The 19,867-nt window shown below is 37.0% G+C and overlaps 1 protein-coding gene across 3 annotated transcripts in view; it reads left to right on the top strand.

The window, feature by feature from the left end:
- Dlc1 (DLC1 Rho GTPase activating protein) overlaps positions 1 to 19,867 on the top strand; it is a 381,773-nt gene that overhangs the window by 202,535 nt on the left and 159,371 nt on the right. The window lies entirely within an intron of this gene.

Genomic DNA, 19,867 nt, shown 5'->3' on the forward strand with positions numbered 1-19,867 from the left:
TTTTTTTTTGGTTTTTCTCCGGTACCAGGAACCGAACTCACGACCTTGCGCTTGCCAGGCAGGCGCTTTGCCGCTGAGCTAAATCCCCAGCCCCAAGAAAGTCTATTTTAATGTGTGTGACCTCTCATCCAAGACAACTGGAATCAACTCTCCTAGGCTTTGTGAGGTCCTAAAAAGAATCATTTTGGGGACATTTCGTTAATCATTCCTGCGCTGCAGTTGTGGGGTTGCTTCTGTGTGGGCTTTAGACCAGCCATCTTCTCTTCTGATCTGAGTTACTATGTTAACTCAACCTGGCAGGATCTGGTTTGCTGTGTCCTCTGCCGCATGAGGACAAAATACCCCAAGGGGAACCACTTTTGAAGCAGGCTTCTATGGAGGTTTACAAAGATTTACTGAACAGCAACATATCCTAGAAATCATGTTATAGATCAAGGGAACAACTTTGAATAAGATACAGCCCCCGTCCCCACGGAACTCAAGCTGTAGTCTGAGAATATCATATTTTTCAGCATCCTTCTTCTCTTCTTATCAAGTAACAATTTCCGAACCCACCTTATTCCAAAGCTTCCTAGGAAAAAAATCACATTAAATATTGGTTTTCCACATATGAATGTACATTCTTAGGACCTGAAGTAAGGTCCAACCGAGTTTTGTTCAATAATTAGACCAAATCACATAAGTAGCAATACATATATAATTGTATCCAATAGATAATGCTTTCATCTAACCTCCATTAGCCCCCAGAGTCTGTGTGTCCCTCAAGAGTTGGCCAATGCCGTTGGTATATTCTCCAGAATGTTATCTTCTACCTTGTCTGGCCTCCCACAAATTACTTAACTCTTTCCCCTCATTAACAGAGCATAAATAACCTGCCATGCTATTATTTAAGTGACAAAGGTTGACTCACAGTAGGCTCTAAACAGAGGTGGCTGTTTTTTATGATAATTAGTGGTGCACATAATCACTTTACGTACAGGCCAAATAGACACTAACTTTGTCTCCGCTGTCCAGATGTGTGGGAAGAGTCTTTACACACTTGGGGAACCAAGTAACAGTTGAGTAGCTGTCCATGTGGAAGAGACTGATCACTCACCTCCACGTCTTCTTAGTGAGCTAATTCACAGGAAGGTTATCATGTGAAAGTGGAGCTGGTCACACTTTAACCCCTCATTAGAAACTTTCTCTGTGTGAGGCTGAAATTCTCTCCTGTGGACAGTCTTCAGTTTCCACAAAAAATTAGTTTCTGGGAAATGCATTCTCTATGTCCCACTTTGTATGAGTCCTTTAGCCCCTAGACCCTGAGCCCCCTGGACAATTCAATCTATTGGATCCCATCTACCCAAAAACCCAGCTAGGTTCCTAGATTATCCTGCCGTCCCCACCCTCCCCCAACTCCTGCACACGACACTGCCAACATTGCGTGTCCCTTGCCTCTATCTGTTGCTCCTGCCACCCCTCTCACTCAGGGCTCATTGTCCACTGCAGTTTCACAAAAATGTCCAGAACTGTTTCTCTGTTTTATTTGTTTCATTACATCCATCTGCTCCCTACACGGTCACCAGAGTTATCTTGGAAAAGTGGGAACCTGATCATATGATTTGCTCTTCTATTTTCTCTGTCTCCTGTTGTCTAAAGGATAAAATCAAACTTTCCTGCTTGACATGCCTGTTTGTAGTCTAGACACAGCGTATTTCACTGCACAGGATATTCCTTTCACCCCTCCCATCCATCCTCTGCTTTACTTCCCCCTGACCAGTTGTGGACTAAACTAGCAGGCTTACTCCTGTCTGTCTTCTCCAGTCAGCCAATGAGGAAACTCCCAGGAGACCCTGGTTGCCGGTGTCTGGCCAATGACCTGCAGTGATTCATTCCCCAAAAATCACACCGCTGTCTTTTAAACAAGCTTTCCATACAGTTTTACAGCATAGGACAACCATGCTCTCATCTTACCCTGTGGGTTCCCTGCTCTTATATAAACAGTCCTGATGGTAAACTTGCCTCGATGTGTGCAGTGTGCCATTTACTTCCTGCTAGGAGCTTCACTGATGCACATATCGCTCTGTTCCCTTTTCCCTTTTATTTTGTTCTATTGGTTGGTGCAACCACAGTCCCCATGTACAACTCTAGAGCACCTTCCTCCTCTTTCTCCTTCCTAAATCAATGGACTGCACCTGTTGCTATAAAAATAGAGATGATGGGCAAAAATAGAAAGGTAATGATTTCAGAAAAATACAATGACTATGTTTTTTCCATTTTAATTGAAAATAGTGACATTTAATCCTATAGGGGAGAAGTATATCTACCCTATGACACAGAATGCATTTCCTATTGAATAGAAGTGTGTAATATAGAAAACTAGCACTGTATTTGAGACACTAAAATATGACTCTCCGGATGTATTTGCAAGTAGTAATATGAAGCAATGTGCAATTCCTTATTTAAAATTTAAATCACAGAATAACTCTCCAGTTTTGTCAGGCTACCTGAGAGCCCATGGACCATTATTATTAGGGGAAAACCTGCCCTTTTCCCTTCTCTGTCTTGAAAATGCTACATATTTTGTAGCATTTTGTAACATCTAGCAATCCTATCATATTCATAATGAATTATTTCTCAGGCAAATTTAATCATTAATTTTACTGTGCTCCTAAAACCTGTGTATTTTCTGTTACAGTTTTGTTATCTTTTTAAGGTATTCTCTTCACAAGGTTGAGTTTTTAATTGGTCAAGAATACTGTCTTTCCGTGCCCTGTGGTAAAAATAGTTATTACCACCTAGGAGATATGCATTATTCAGTAAACTATAATCACAAAGACACTTTGGTTGTAATATTAGTGATTCTGAATGAACATAGTTCTAAAGCTTTTTATCTGACCTTCTTTCTTCCTCCCTCCATTTACGCTACTCCCTCCAGAGCGGCAAAGTGTCTCAAGCAGGTTATTAATTAATGGTACAATTTGGGGAACTATCCAATACAAATATATAATGGATACCATTGAAAAGACAATTGAGAATCTGACCTCGGTTTATTTCCTTGTTCATTTTTCTAAGAGTGTTTGTTCTCCCGCCTTGAGGTTATTTGGTTGGCTAGGAAATGTTAAATTCAAGATAATGAATAATTATAGCCTGAGACATTTGTGAAAGATATCATTCAGGAGCACACAAGAGAGTCCCAGTCTTCCTAAACTTTATGTTGTGGTTTGCGGGGCAGAAAACAGGAACCAAACACTTCTTTGTGACAAATGTGTGAGAGGAAAAGCCAGGATTTTCATAATTTCATCCCATGCTCCTTGTAAACATGCCAAATAACAAAGCCCAGACTTGCTGGCTTTGGGAATTAGTTTTTTGGGCTGCCTTTGATCACTGAGAAGGGAAATGTGGATGACTTGAGGATGGGATCTAAAATAAAAACTAAAATAGAAAGATACTTCCTGTTTATTCATGTGACCATCATTGCTCGGATTCAGAGCAGTACCCATGTGATCTATTCCACTCTCAGTTGTGCTCCAATATTTACATATCCAAAGAGATTTGATTAAGAGGACTGTCCCATATCAGAATTCTTTGACAAACTACTCTGTATCATGTCTCCATTTTGGTATGCGTCAGATTGGTTTTATTACTATCTCATAAACTAAATTATGAACACTTTGAAAGACAGAACTTTGTTTTATTCAACCCTGTATTCCCAACGTGTAGCATTACTGTTTTTGCTTGATGTTTGATAAATGAATGAATAAATAATACCTTTGTTAATAGCAAAGACTTTGCTCTGTGTAAAAGATGCACCCCAAGCCAAATATAGAATCACCTAGTTTAAGTCAAGTTCCTCTGATAACTGCTAAGCTCCCCACCCTCACTGTATTGTAAAATTCAGCAGGACCTGAAAACTGTATTTATCTGGCCGGGTGAGGCTTTGGCTAACATTCTAGATTCTTTGTTCTCAGAAATTGGATTTCACTATTTTTATACTAGTGGCTTATAGATACTCTCACTTCATTTTTTAAAAAGTATTATAATCTCTACTTCCCTGCTTTTTTATTAGGAAGGAATTTAGGCTATGCCCACACATCACATCTCCAATTCCCTGAAACCCAGTGTAAACTAATCCAAAAATTGTGTGATTGACTGGGCTCCTCAGAGGATACACATTAGCTTTTAAGTATCAAAGGAGCACATGAAAAATAGAAAAAGCTATTCTAAATACCAAAGATCTTGAACTCAGAATATTTTTAATAAGATAATTTTCTAAAGGTTTCTTAGTTTTATATTGTCTTTTTATTTATTACTAAATAAGTGGATAAAATTTACTATATCACTAGAGTCAATAAAATATATATCCTTTTCTTCTCATTTATATTCCAAGCAACATTGATATGTGATAATTTCTCTTTTTTTAAATTTTATTTTACAGAGAGTAGTAAAAGAAAAACAAAATCAGTGGCAGCATACCAGCATCACAAACATAAACAAACCAAAGCAAAAACATTTAAAGTGCTACAGGGTTTCAAGATAAAATAATATGAATTAACAGTGGATGTTATATTGCATATCACTATCCTCAACTACACTGCTCAGATTACCAGATATAAGAATGGAAGATTGTTCAAACCATTAAAGAGAATAAGAAGATAATTATTAGATAAAACATTAGAAATTAACAAGTTTCAAATCAAATATTGTGTCCTGCACTTGGGGTGGTCTTTCTGTAGCTGAAAGTCATGGTTCACTGCCGTCTCTCTTACAGTGCTTAGTCTTGACTAGGATGTATTTCTTTTCATGAATTATCTTGTTTATCAGGCTGTGAGCTCCATCTTTGCCACAAGTATGGCATTTTGTACAGAGAAGGTGCTCAAGAAATAGTTTTGCAACAATCAACTTATTTGTCACCCAAACAAGTCCAGCCAGCGCACCTGAAACCTTTAGTTCATTCCTGGCTAGGACTTTTCCCAATATTTGATCAATTGGATATGTCTTCTTCCAGAATGTCTTCTAAACCCCTTTTCTTTGTTATTTCTTGGAAGGAATAGCTATTGAAGGTTTGAAGGGATGACTAGGAAGTATCTGTGTGGGCCATTGAGACAATTTTGCATTTTAGTGTTTTAATTACCTTTGACTTTTATCTGTAGAAAAATTAATGTGTTTATTTCAGTGACCTTGAAGAAAGATAATTTTTGAACAGATCCTTCTTCATAAATTTGACATAAAAATCAGTAAAAGAGCTTTCATTCAGTTTCAAATCATATGTGATTATTTCTTAAATGCCTTCAATTATTATATGTGATTATTTCTTAAATGCCTTCAATGCATTACAGTTCAGTCATTTTTATTAATCATGTGCATATGTGTACAGATATGTCCCTGAAGGTAGTTGTTCATTGGTTCTAGTTTTTCTGGAGAGGTACATTTACTTTAAATGTTATTCCTGTTGGAATAAGAAATAGCATAGAATTCTGTGACATGACAAGAGAATTTTCTTCTCTTATTAACCTTCTGTTGGTAAAAAGCACTTTGATAATTTTCTACAGGCAAGAGTTTGTCAATATCTTTTCCAAAGAAGGTCATGGCCATTTATGTTGTAGAAGAAAACATGATTTTGAAATATGATCTGAACAATTCTTTCTTTTTTTATTTTAAAGAGAAAAAAACTAACAAAACAACAACAATGAAGACAAAAGCAAGGCATTCATTAACAGCTATAACAAGTCAACCAATGCCTAAAAGAAGGCTGGTGCACCATCTTGCTATTGTGTGCCTGCCATGAAGAAAATAATCTGAGTACTATGCATAATGAGGTAGAAAAGATCAAATGGAGCTCCAAAAGTATTACTTTAGCAAAACGTGGAGTTTTTCATTTTGACAATTTTCAACCCATTGAACTTCTCCCCAAAACATATTCTAGTGACTCTCAACTGCTAATATTATGGAATTTTTTTAATATAAATCTTAATTCTGTTCATTCCTATGGACTTAAAGAAATATATTAGTAGAAGATAGCAATATGATTCAATGCTTCATTAATCTCCCTACCTCTTTAATGAGCCTGCAGTCTTTTGGGAGATACTTATTGTTCCCTCCACCCCATGCTGTAATTTTCTGAAAGGTAGATGTTTTCCCAGAATCTCTATAATATCAGCTTCTAAACAAATATTTGAGTTAATGTGTGTCAAGTAAATGACTGACAGTAATAACAAGAACTTACTCTGTGCCTGCACTTTTCCAAGCACTTTATATACATAAACTCACCTAACCTTTGCAGCCTTAAGAGACAGGTGTTCTGTATACTCACATTATAAACACAAAGAATCTGAGGTTTCCTAAGATACCCAAAGTCACACAGTAGCCAAGACAAGATGCAAGCAACCGCTGCAGACTGCAGTGCATGTTCTTACCCTCTGTACGGTATGCAATGCTACAGAATGCCTCAGGCCAACTGATTGAAGTTTCTATAATCTGGCCTTACCCTTCCTTTCCAACCCTACCTTCCATCTTCATCTGACATGCACCATCTGTTGTGGCAGTGGTAACAACCTCAGTCTTCTCCTGAATTTGCTTCTACATAACATGAGCTCTTCTTTCCACCTCCTTTCCTTGTAGAAATTCCCTCCCCAACCCTCCAAGAACTCATTTCTGTCTCACTTTCACTGAGAAGTTGTCTACCATAACCCCTGGGCATATGAATTTCACATTTCTTGAAATCGCATGTGTAGTCTAAAGTGGTCATTTTCATACTTAAACTGAGATGGTCTGTCATTGTCCTCTGTGTCTGCTTTAATGTCTTTTATTTTAATAGTTATTTCTTTTTACACCTTAGAGATTTTTTTTCCTATGGCCTCTTCCATTTGTTTTTTCATTTATCCTGCTTTCATTTCAGAGAGTTCCATTTGTTGGCTTCCAATTTTTTCTATCTATTTTTGCTCTGGACTTGTCCTGAGTGGGCTGGGTATTTAGGATTGCATTTTGCTTCTTCCTGTTGTCATTTTCTATTTTCCATTTTATTTTGTTTTCTGTGCTGACACTTTTAGATTCATGTTAGATAGCTTTATCACAGATGTTGAGGCTTTCCTAGGAGGTGTCTGTTCCTCATGATGTCTCCCCTGGCTGACACCACTATCCCAGGGCAATGGAGGAAAAGAGGAGCATGCATTTACACTACTCTCACCAGCAGCCAGCACTGCTGTCTGGAGAGCAGGGTGCAGACTTACATTCCTCCTGCCAGCACCACCATCCTGGGGCAATGGAGGAAGCATAGAGCATGGATTTAAACTCTTCCCTTATTCTTCTTCTTAACCAAGGGTAATTTCTTCACTTAGTCATTGATTTTACTTAATTTCTCACTTTTGGCATTTTTTCAAGCTCTCAAAAGAAAAAACTGCCACATATATTACTACAACCTATAATTTATTGGGCACTAACTACATAGTGCTGAGAAGAGTGGTAAGTGTTTCCTCTATATCATTTTAAATTCTCACTGCACTCCACAGTACAGGACTCTATCTTGCTCTAAAATATTTCCCCTACTTCTCTATGTCCCACCTTACCATTTGTCCCACCTCCAAGTATAATAATAAAGGCATAACCAAAATTAGAAAAAGTATATTATACATACTTTATATAAGTTGCATCTTCTTTTCCTTATGCCTTTGCTCCTAAAGTTTACTTTCTCAAAAATAGTCTTTTGAAAAAAAAACTTTCTTCCAAATCACAGTCTTCCTGCCAGGATTTGCTTAAACACTTTTTAGGTTAAGCCTCATACAAATGTTCTATTCCACAATGCACTGCCCCACTGTCCTAGACAAGTTTCATGGCACCTCTTGTCTACAGTCCCTGAGAAGAGCACTTTGTGTTCTCAGTGACCTCCTAAAGTCAACTGGACCCAGGTGGGCAGGAGGAGAGTCGGGGACACACTTGATTCAGTACTAGAGAATGTGTTGGCTCATCAGTGGGCTACTCAACATCAGTCACTCTCTCTTTTCTCTCTCTCTCTCTCTCTCTCTCTCTCTCTCTCTCTCTCTCTCTCTCTGTCTCTGTCTCTGTCTCTCTGTCTCTCTGTCTCTCTCTCTCTCTTTTTCTCCAAAATCATATTATTGGTTCATAACTACATTGCAGCTCACAGAAATTTTTTCTAGGCCATTTACTTCAGTTGCAGTCATCCAAATTTTTACCCCCCCCCCCACATCTTGTATTTATGTGATATCTAGACTTTCTTTTCCTCTTGGCTCTCTTTCCTCTTTGTTTAAATAAGTTATCTCCTTTTTAAAATCAGTTAATTTTATCCTAATATGCCAATAAGTTTTCAATTTTCCTTGTAACTTGTTGGGTCAAATGCTACTACCCTCAATAATTTACTATTGCCAATAGGTTATGTTCATACTCCCTTAATAAGTAAGATATTAAATAATAATGGCTAAAACATAACCTCAAAATAAGGAAGAATATGAACAAATGAACATATAAATTTAAATCAATATATTTGAGTATGAATATAAATAAACAAAATGTAATAAGACAATTGCCACATTTAAAAAAATAATCTTCAAGAGGTAAAATCTGAATTTGGTTAAATTTACTTGTATAATAGGACTTAGAATTTTTTAAATTTAAAGAATTTACACATGTGTATAGGATATGGGGGCATCTATGTGATCTTTCTTTAAAAATTAATTATTCTCTAAGACCATTGGTGACTGCCTTCCAGGCACAATGATGAATACAGAAGCAAAACATGCAAAACAGAGGTCACCCAGGTGACACAATAGAAGAAATAAGATGCCTCTTATTTTGTAACTTTAGGAGTGCAGGGAGCTGGCTTAGTATTGCAATGTAATATTTAAAATATAATATAAAATATAAATAATATTTCATTATTTTGTAATATTTTTTATCACTAAATTTTAGAGCATTTGAAAAGTTAGTTTGTCTTGGGACCTTTGGGTTGGAGATGGGACTCATCATTCTGCACCTAATCAAGAGCCACTCTCCTAGATGTTCCCTGACAGCAGAACAGAAAGAAAGCAGTAACCCCTCTTACATGCAAGGAGCACCCTGGCCTTTCTGTGAAGAGACATAGACAGGCTCAAAATGTCTTTCCATGTGGAGATGTTCTTCTCCTCACACAAATGCCCTCTGGCGTTCCAGAAGCATTCTGCTCTAGAATGAAAGCCAGCTTTCAAGAAACAACTTCTGATCCCAGAGACCCAGACATTTTCCTGCACAAAATGTGTAAAATTTCAGGAAAGTAGGTTTAGTTTGATCACAGACAGAATTTACCAAGAAGCCTACTTTCACTTATTTCCTAAGAGAACCTAACTAATGGCACTGATCCATTGAAAGAATTACACATCTGGAAAATCTTTGCTCCATCTGTGGTAGGTTTCAGCCTCTTTCTCTTTCTTTACCATTTCCCATGACTTCAGCTTACCTTGCTTGTTTTTTCATTAGTGAAATTACTTAACCCCTAGGAGTTTCAGGCTTTGTTTTGTTGTTAAAAAGAAGGTGTACAAGGCAATACCTCATAATATTTTTATGATAGACTCATAATTAATTTATATTTCTTTTTGTGTCTGCCTAAATGATATGCATGGTACTACAGATGAGTATGTGATAAACTCTTTCAAATTATATTTTAGAAATATTGTAGACAGACACAGTCTTTTGGTTTTTATTTACATGGATATAATATTGATCCCTATCTCCAATGCAAGAATTTTACTCGGCTCGATAGTAAATATCACGGAGCACATAAAAATAGTTACATATTAATGCCATAGTCTTCCTTGATATCATACATAATACACTTATGAAATAATACTTACTTTATCTCAGTGAATCCTAAGCCTTAAGTAAGCTACATGACACTGGCTTTTGAATTTTCCTTTCCTCTACATCATTATACCTTCTCATGGGAATGTCACACAAGTGAAGGTGCGTCTTCATAGCCTCCATCCTCAACCACTCAGCCGGGCTTCATTTCTCATTTCCAGCTGACCCTCATATACTCCATCACAGAAATGTTCATGTTCTCCACATCCTACACTTCCTACCCCAGAGTCTTAACACCATTACAGTTCCCTAAAGTTCCCTTTTTGGTATACCATTTCTAAATTTCCACATTCGCCTCCTCTTTGAAGCCTTTCAAGATCTCCACTATTAAGAAATCAGTAGTTTTTCCAGAAATCTTAAATCTTATATCTGAACTTCTATTAAGATAATTATCCCCTGTGCCCTCAATTACCATATTTCCTTGAATACAAGACCTACCTGGGAAACAAGTTCTAGCATGATTTTAGTACAGATATTCCCTGAAAATGAGCCCTACTGTGTTTTTTGGAGTAAAACTCATTAGATTTTGGTTTATAGTGTTTATTAATCATACTACAACTTATTTTCTGGCTGTCTTATTTTCAGGGAAACAGTAATCATTATTAGGACTTATTTTCTCTATTAAATAGTAAAAATTTATATCTGACTTATCTCATTATTTCTTACCCATAATATACAAAAAAGAATTAGCTGACTGAAAGAAAAATGGAATCTTTAATTGACAATCAAGGCATAGTTGTGAGTATAATGTGTGTTAAAGCATGTCTCATAATTTTCTAGAATACTTGATTAAAAGTTAAAATTCCTGGTAGCCTCCAGGACTGCTAAGTCTGAATTTCTTAGGCTCAGGAATCACAACCGTTAAACTGTCCAAGGCTTCTCAGCATAAAAGTTTTAGGATCACTGCTTAATGTTAGTGAACATTTCCCAGGTATCCCTTATCCTATATATGCATATCTCAATCTGTACTTCAGAAGTTTTACTGCATGAAAAACCCCTAAAGCATAAGGCAAAATATTATGACCCCATATGGCTACCAAAAGGTCACATTTTATATATAGGGTGTGTGTGTGTGTGTGTGTGTGTGTATATATATATATATATATATATATATATATATATTCTTGCCATGCAGTATAGACTTGTACAATTATTTAAGACACTACCCACAGAGAACTTATAATCAAGGAGACAGAAAAAAATATGAATATGAAAGGTTTAAGAATCAAATTCACCCTCTATGTCATATACATAGCTTTTATCTTTTTTGTGTGTTTGTTTTTTTCCGGTACCGGGAATTGATCTCATGACCTTGCACTTGCCAGGCAGACACTGTGCTGCTGAGCTAAATCCCCAGCCCCATAGCCTTTATCTTTAGCCAACCTAGTCATTATTCAGTCTCCCAAAGACAACATTTTTTTAAATAATGGTAATCCTACATACTGACATGGTAGAGAAGGTACAAAAGGGCAGATACTATGAAAAGCTGAAAACATCACAGCATTTCACCATTCACATTCAATATGTAGATATTTACTGAGACCAGGTGCTTGTTTTATATATAAATTTATCTGCAACCCAACTCATCCTCTACTCTACCAGGACCAAACTTTAATCACATATTGGAAAACTGCAGTGAATATTACTGAGCACCAATATGACAAAAATTTTGGTCTCTAAAAATGAGGATTTGGGGGTAAACAGTAGTACACCTGTGTGGTGTGGTGACAGCAAGATGGCAGAAGTACTGAAGGTGTCAGAGAAAGGAGGAAGTCACAGGAAGGAAGTTGTAGGAAAATGAGGAGGCTGGCACAAACATCACCTCATTTGCAATTTTGTGCTCCTAGAAACAGCCTAAGCGACATCACAAAGATGCTGCCTAGAAGCTGATACATGTGGCACCAGATGTACTTTAGTAAAACCGTGATCTTTAGCTTCCCCTCAGTGGAGACTCTGATAGAGATGCTCCAGGTTAATCCAAGTCCAGCCAAATGTCAGCCTGTCACTTTTGTTTCTCTTCCACATCCTTTTCCCCCCACTAGAAAGTCGAGGATCAGTAAGGAACAGGTGATTCTGCTGTGGGCCACTTTCCTGACTCTCTTATTTAGTTGTTTCAGGATTTCCTTTTACTAGACATTACGAGCCTGTCCTGAAAGCTGGCTGAGCAAAATAAGCGGTAATAACTAAGCAGTAAGACTCTCAAGATACTCACATTTAGCTGAGACAGGTCACCTGGGCCACAGCCACAGTCGCCCAGAGAGGATAGCAGAAAAAGAAAACCTTGAAAAAATAGAAAGAAAAATCTGCAGCATTTCTAAGCAAGGAAAACGTTGTTGCCAAAGTCAGAAAAGTAGGAATATGCAAGGGTCTGTGATGCAGTCATACAGTCCAGCCCCCTGGAGCCCTGTTTGTGCTTGGAAGGAGAAAAGATTGTAAAAATTGGATGGGTTTAGAAAACAATTATACTTTTCACTAAGAATGCTAAACCTTATAAGATTAATTGGCTATATTACTTCAGCTACAAAGATCTAGGTTTTGCTATTCTTTTTTATTCAGTAGTGAAAGAAAACAAAGGCTGCGGCAGCTCTTTGCTAATGACGCAGTACTGTACCAGAAACTCTTTCATAGCAATTGTAATCACAATCGATTAAGGGCTTTTAATAGGTATATGTTACAGGGGATTTAATGACTAGGTTACAAAAACATCAAAATATTCTGAGTGATGTTTTCCATTTTGATTATATGCTTTTAAGAAGTGAGTTCTACTTAATTATAATTCAACCATTGCTTATCATAATAAAAAATAAATGACATCATTAAGATAGAGAAAAGGTAACATAGATTTATAAAACTAAAGAAAACAGCTGCTACTAAAGATATCTAATTTTCAGAGCACATAATCCTCCTAAGAAATGCTAACCATTTCCTAAAATGCAACTAGATAAGAAAGAGATCTACATTTAAATAATCATATTTTACACTTAAATGGCAAAACTGCCTCTTCTATTTCCTGCCACCATTTATTCTTTGTTTTTCTTTGAATATGTCAGTTTTCAAAGTTTGCGTCATTGACAGTCTAGTTTTGGTGACAGCTGTGAACCACGTGGTGTGCTTAAAATTCCAAAGGCAAAAATAATTTCATTTCCTTTAAAGGATTTTTTTTTCAGTTTCCAACTGAAATATTAACAGTATTTACCAATATTATTTTGCCATGTAAATAACAAATAACAAGAAGAATGTAAATAATGTTTGTTTAATTCCAAATTTGTTGGTCAGTTTTCCATTACTGTAATAAAGTACCTAAGATAATCAACTTACAAAGCGAAAAGGGTTGTTTTAACTCACAGTTTTGAAGGTTCCAGTACATGATTGGTCAGCACAATTGCTTTGGGTCTGTAGTGCTTATTCATGTAAGCACTTCAAGGAGCTTAATCACATACATCACAAGTCAAGGAATAAAAGGGATGGGGAGGGCTTGGTCCCACAATCCCCTTCAAAGATATGACCCCAAACCCAAAGATCTCTTAAAGGTTCCACCACTCTGGGGGCCAAGCCTTTAATACTTGGCCTTTAGGGGACATTCTATATCCAAACTATATATTTAAAATATCCTACTATAATAGTGTAACAATAATCTACCATTATTGAGTTAAAATATTTTTATTCTTTTGTACTGCATGCATTAATGTTAATAATTATTTAATACTGAATAAGTCTTTCATAATGCCATAATAAATTTTATCATCACATCCAAAGTACCTTATTATCATTGGTCCCAACCACCTTATCACTATGGACTAAATACATTCTCAAAGCTAGAAATTATACCATGAGCAGAATTTCCTCCTTGATGACAGAAGGGTCACTTTCTTCCTACCTCTCCATAATGGTAAATATCTGATTTTCAGAAACACATGTTTCCGATTACTTGCTTTGTTAGAGAATTTTAAATGATATCAAAATTTTTGACTGGTAAGCTTCAGTTACCAATTCTGTCACTTCTATATATTCTGAAAAAAGCACTAAATTTTTAATTTGGTTATTTTTCTTTTCCTTTTATACTTGTAGAAGTGCTATATTTATTATAGATAATAATGTTCTGTTGGTTATACTGAAAACATTTTGCCAATGGATCATTTTGGTTTCTTTTCATTTTTTTGCAGAATCACACCATTACCTCAGATACCATATACTTAATATCACCCACCCTAACCCTATCCCCAGACTCTAATAAGCACTGAATTAGTTTTGACACTGTAGTTTAGTCTTATAGAATGACCTACAAATGGGAAACAATGATATTGAAATTCACCTACAAGTTTTTGTACAAGCACATATTTTATATTTTACTTGACTAATGCTTTAGTTGTTAAGGATGTATTAATCTTAAAAAAAACTATGGAAATCTTTCCAAATTAGTTGAGCCATTTGAAATTCCTTCCAATGATCTGTAAGATTCCTAATTGCTCCACATCCTAACAATTGATATGGTCAGTGTTTTTTATTTTAATGATAAAAGATCTCAAAATATTTTTAAACTTGTATTTCCCTAAAGACTAATGCAGTTAATATCTTTTTATATATTGATGCCCATTCATAGACATTCTTTTAGGAAGTGTCAACTCGGTCCTTTTGCCCATTTATTAAACTTTGATCAGAAAAAAATGACAGCCACAAAACTCCTCCAAGTGTCACAATTTTACTTCTACGTTTAGGTATGTTGTCTGTGGTTCATTTAGAGCTCATATTTCTTTAAATGTGAGGTAAGGATCAAGGATATTTTTTCCAATGTGATTATCCAATTGCCCAGAGTTATTAGTTGAAAAAGATTATGTTACCTCATGACTTACTTTGACACCTTTACTAACAAAAAATAAATTTATCCTGTATTTATGGAACTAGTTTTGAAATCTTTTATCGACTTCCACTGGTCTCTATGTCCATCCTTAAATCAGTATATGCTGTCTTGATTATTGCTGTTTTATAGTAAGTCTTGAAGTCGTGTAATGTAAATCCTCCAACATTACCCTTCTTTTTTTTTTTTTTTTTGGTTTTTCTCCGGTACGGGGAACCGAACTCACGACCTTGCGCTTGCCAGGCAGGCGCTTTTAGCCGCTGAGCTAAATCCCCAGCCCCAACATTACCCTTCTTTTTCAAAATCTTTTTGCTCTTTTTATGTCCTTATGTAACATATAAATTTTGCAGTCAACTTATTATTTCTTGAAAACAAAACACAAAAACATACTGAAATTGTGATTGATTTTGTGTTGAGTTTATAGGTTAATTCAGGAAAAATTGACACCACAGGAATAATAAATCTTCAAATCCATGAATATAGTATATCTTCTTTATTTAAGCATTTCTAAATTTCTCTTAGTTATGTTCTGCAGGTTTCAGTAAAAATTTTTCAGTGTTTTATTAAATCTAATATTGCATATTTTCAATCATGCTATTAATAGTATTATCTTGTTTTAATTACTAAATGTTCATTGCTAGTATATGTAAAAACAATTGATTTTTGCATGCTGGTCTTTATTCCTGTGACCTTTTTGTTTCTAATCTTATCAGAGATTAATCAATTTTACTGATTTCTCTTCAGAGAACCAACTTTTGATCTCCTAAATTATTTGCTTTAAATTTCAGTGGCTTCTGCTTTATCTTTATTATTTCTTCTTCTGCAACGCCCATAGCAATCATTCTAAAACTACTACTGAGCCATGACTGTTCTGGAGATTCCACCAAATGCCCCAAATTTCATGAGATCCCTTCACACTGGTCAATGGGAACACAAATTAATCCTAGCCTGTGTAAGACTCAAGAAGTAACCTGTTTACTGATTTCCACTGTTTTCCTGGCTTATCGAGTTCCTTCTCACACCTGGGTAGATAAGTGTTCTGCTAAACTTTGGGTAGATGACTACAAATCTCCAGAGCTCATTCTTTGTGCTTTTTCCTCTTCTTCAGTATTCCACTCTGCAAATTCTACTTGATCTCTGTCACTTAAACATTGCCAGGCCAGCTAAACTCTAGTCTGTTACCTCAAAACTGCCAGAATTTCCTTTCTCTTTTCTGTGGCCCAAAAATGCCCCTGGGCAGAAGATTGAGGTTGGGACCATGGTAGCACTCATCTATTTTGCTAAGCACCCTCTCAGTGATCACTGTCCTCACATTTTATTGTCCAATTTCTGGGTTAAATTCTTTTAGCTTTTTAGTGTGTGCGTCTGTGATTGTGTGTGTGTATGTGTGTGTGTGTGTGTGTGTATACATGTATGGGTAGGATCCTCTCATATAAGGCAGTTAAGGCAATGTGTAGACATCTTTGTACAGAAACATTCAGTCCTACTGGAATGAACAATGTTTTGGGTCTTGTCATAGTATATAACATTTATTAATAATATGGTTGCTATTAATCACAATAGAAGGTGTGGTAAACAGATTATTAGAGAAGTAGTTGTGTTTCTTTATTATGACTTTTAAATTGTTCCTTTATAAATATGCTTGAGTGTCTAAAATTATCCAAAATTGTTTTTGATTTTATTATAAGTGTAAGCACATTATTTGAATGATGGATAGTTATTATAATCCAGAGGTAGTAGTGTTTGGTGCATTTTATCACTATTGTGGCACTGAAGATACTGTACACAAAGGTAAAATAAAATAGACTTTTTGTTGATTTCTCTGAATAAAGTCTTACAGTTTAAAATCAGAGATTTATTTTCAACCTAATAAAGTAATACACACTGCAATTAATTAGAATAAAAACAGTTTAAAAGCAACTAAAGTAGTTATACTCTAAATATGAGTGAACAGAGAAATTACATCACTCTATGTCAAAGTGCTGAACTCCCTTATTTAATAAAATACTGGAAGCTTATTTTGTGAAGAATAAAGGATATGAAAATAAAAAGGTAAAAGAATAAAAAAATGAAAGAAAATGAAGAATAAAAGAAAGGTAAATCTCTTTCCAAACTTTCAACTGTATCTTCTACACCTCGGGCTAAGTTGATTATTGTACTTGCCTAAGATTAACAAGTTTTGACCCACATTTAGTATAAAGTGAGACTGGATATCACTAATGGGTCATTATCATCAATACTTTAAAACTAATCAAGTTGACTATGTAGGTAATGAATTTTGAAGGCAAACAGCACTGGATATGAATCCTAGGCCTGACATTTGCCATCTGGCCTTTCTGGAATTTCTTCTCTTCCAGCTTCAGTTCCCTCATTTCTAAAGAGGAGATTATAACACAACCACTGCATTGCTGTGATGAGCCAGGGGTCTTTACACAACTCTAGAAGAGTTTGTGGTATGTGTAGGTCCTTAGTAGATACTATTTCCCCTTTGTTGCTCTTCCTTCCTTTTTGTTTAGGTATAGATAAGCTTCCTGCCATGACGTTCACTTTGCATGACTCAACAAGCAGCTGTTGGCATTCATGCTAGGAATGGCTGCAGGCTCCTGACTTCGTCAGAGATCTACATTGGAAGTTTAGGCCAGATCCTCACATAGGAGGAGTTAGGAATCCAGGCTGTATTGTACTATGTCCCTATAACACTTTGAACATCCCTTATTGTAGAACTTACATTATTTTGAAGTTATTTTGTAGCCAACTTGATTTCACTTCCTCAAAGACCGAATTGATTTTTAATTTACTGTCAAATTCTGTGTATAGCAGTGTGTGAGGCAGGACTCTATTCATGCCATAGGTACTTCATACCTTTCCTCTGCAAAAGAGGTCCAGATGAGCTGGGCCTGTTCCCCTTGACATGAGTTAACACGCTTCAGGGTACCCAAACTTAAACCACTTTGACATACACAGATACACACAAACATAATTTGGATATTTTGTTTGAATACATACCCCAGTATTAGGTGATCAATTCTTGTCATGTGTATGTGTGTGTGCGTATGTGTAGTGTTAGGGATAAACCCAGAGCCACAAACGTGGTAGGAAAGCCCTCTGCCATTGAGTTACAACCTAAGCCCAAGTTCTGTGAATTTTTAATAGAGAACTTTCTCTTGGAGATGTTTCTCATAGGAACAGATCTCTATATAATTCAGGAGTTAGTATTTGATGCCTCCTAATCCATGCCCAGTCCAATGACAAGGTAAAGAAGTGCATATCTGCCAAGAAGCGTGTTCCTTTCTATTTTAAAACAATGTTTTGTTTTGTTTTTGTTCTTTTGGTATTGAATCTTGCTATATTGCCCAGGCTGACTTCAACAGGATATGTAGCACATGTTGGCCTCAAACTCACAGTCCTCCTGCCTGAGCCTTCCAAACGCTGGGATTAGAGGTGTATGCCACCATTCCTGGCTGAAGAAACACATTCTTAATTGGGGAGATGCTGAGGTCTGGATATAGTATGAGTTGTCCAGGAAAGGTTCATGTGTTGGAGGCATGGTTCTCAGTGAGCAGTGGGACCTTTAGGAAGCAGGGCCGGCTGGGAGGTTATTAGGTCATGGAAGGCTCTGCCCTCAGAAGAGATTAAAGTAGTTCTCATGGAACACTGACTTCCTTTTCTCAGGCGTTGTTCTAGGAGTGAACTTGACCCCTAGATTGCTCTCTGGCTTCCTGTTTGGTGCTGAGATCTCTTCCTCCCCCACATGCTTCTGCCATAATGCCATTGGCCATTAGCCCCTGGACTAATGGGCCAAATCAGTGTGGTCACCTGACATTGGACGGTTAGCCTACAAAATTGTATTCAACCTCTTTACTTTATAAGTACCTAGCCTCAAGTATGTCATCGGAATACGCAAAATGGACTAACACTCAGAAGACTTAGGAGCCTTAACAATTTGGGAGAATTGGGAACAAACAGAATTCAGGACGTATCAGTTACTAAAAAGCAGTGTTCATTGCTAGTGTTCATTGTAACTCATGAGCCCTTCTCACGAGTTTCATAATGATTTTTGTATATTTAAGTTGTCAAAGATACATGGGAATGAGGATGCATGTGGTAGAAATTTAAAGACTCAGGAGATCAGTGTGGGTTGAAAATGACTTCTTGTATAAAAATAATTACAGTAATAATTAGCATTTGCAAGATACCTTGCAATTTACAGAGTACTTTTACAGCATTATCTCATCTTGCAAAGGTTATGAACCGGCCCTTTGATACTATCTTACGACAATATGAAGCCTTCCTGCCAAATGTTGAAAGTTATGGGATAGGGTTTGGGGGCAGCAAGCAAGAAGATTAATACTGCATTAAAAGGCAGAAGATCTGCCAAACTCATTGGCATGGAAATAGATTTATTTGGTATTTTAGAAATTCAAGAACACGTCTTGTAACAAAAAAAAACAGTTGGCCCATATTTTGATTTCCAAAAATACACTAAAACTGCTTGTTACTTTTTAAATTATTATTTCGGGGTGAGCATTTGATGTACAATTATAACGGCGAAATCACTTCCTTGAAATGCAGAGTCACAGAACCAGAAGATTTTTCGATCCTGTTTGAAGGCAAAACCTAAGATGATTTGAATAAGCCACTGAATGTCAGTAGAGACAGAGGCGAGATAGGAGAAGCTGGTTAATCTTTGTTTAAAACTCGGGTTTCCATTCCTTAGAATCCAGACTGGTCCGCCGGATGCTCGAAGCTGTCCTATCTCCCTTCCCTCCGCCACAACTAAGGGTGACCGTTCTGTCTCATAAACAGCCTAATCTAGCACCGCGAGTTAGCAAGATAGCATGCACCCTCCCGAGCATGGACCTGGGAAGTCGCAGGCAGCACGAGCCGCCAAGCCTCCTCTCCCGCCCGCCCTCGCTCATCTGGCCTCCTGCCCTGCCTTTCCTTCAAAACTGCGAGGTTCCTTGGACTGCCCGGGAAGGACAGGCATGCTATTTAATAGACCCACGGCCCAGCATGTAGCAAGTCAAGTTACTGGATTACAGGAAACGCGAAGCATCTCCTAGCGGGGCCTCAGATCCAGAGCGCAGCGAGCGCGTCGCCGGCTGGCTCCTAAGCCGTTCCAGATGTGGCGGCCGCGGCGCGCGCTTGGCGACGCTCCAGGCCGCCGCCTGCAGTCGGCGCTGCCCG

Source organism: Chinchilla lanigera, unplaced genomic scaffold (assembly GCF_000276665.1).
Source record: "Chinchilla lanigera isolate Chin_1 unplaced genomic scaffold, ChiLan1.0 scaffold00062, whole genome shotgun sequence".
NCBI lineage: Eukaryota > Metazoa > Chordata > Mammalia > Rodentia > Chinchillidae > Chinchilla > Chinchilla lanigera.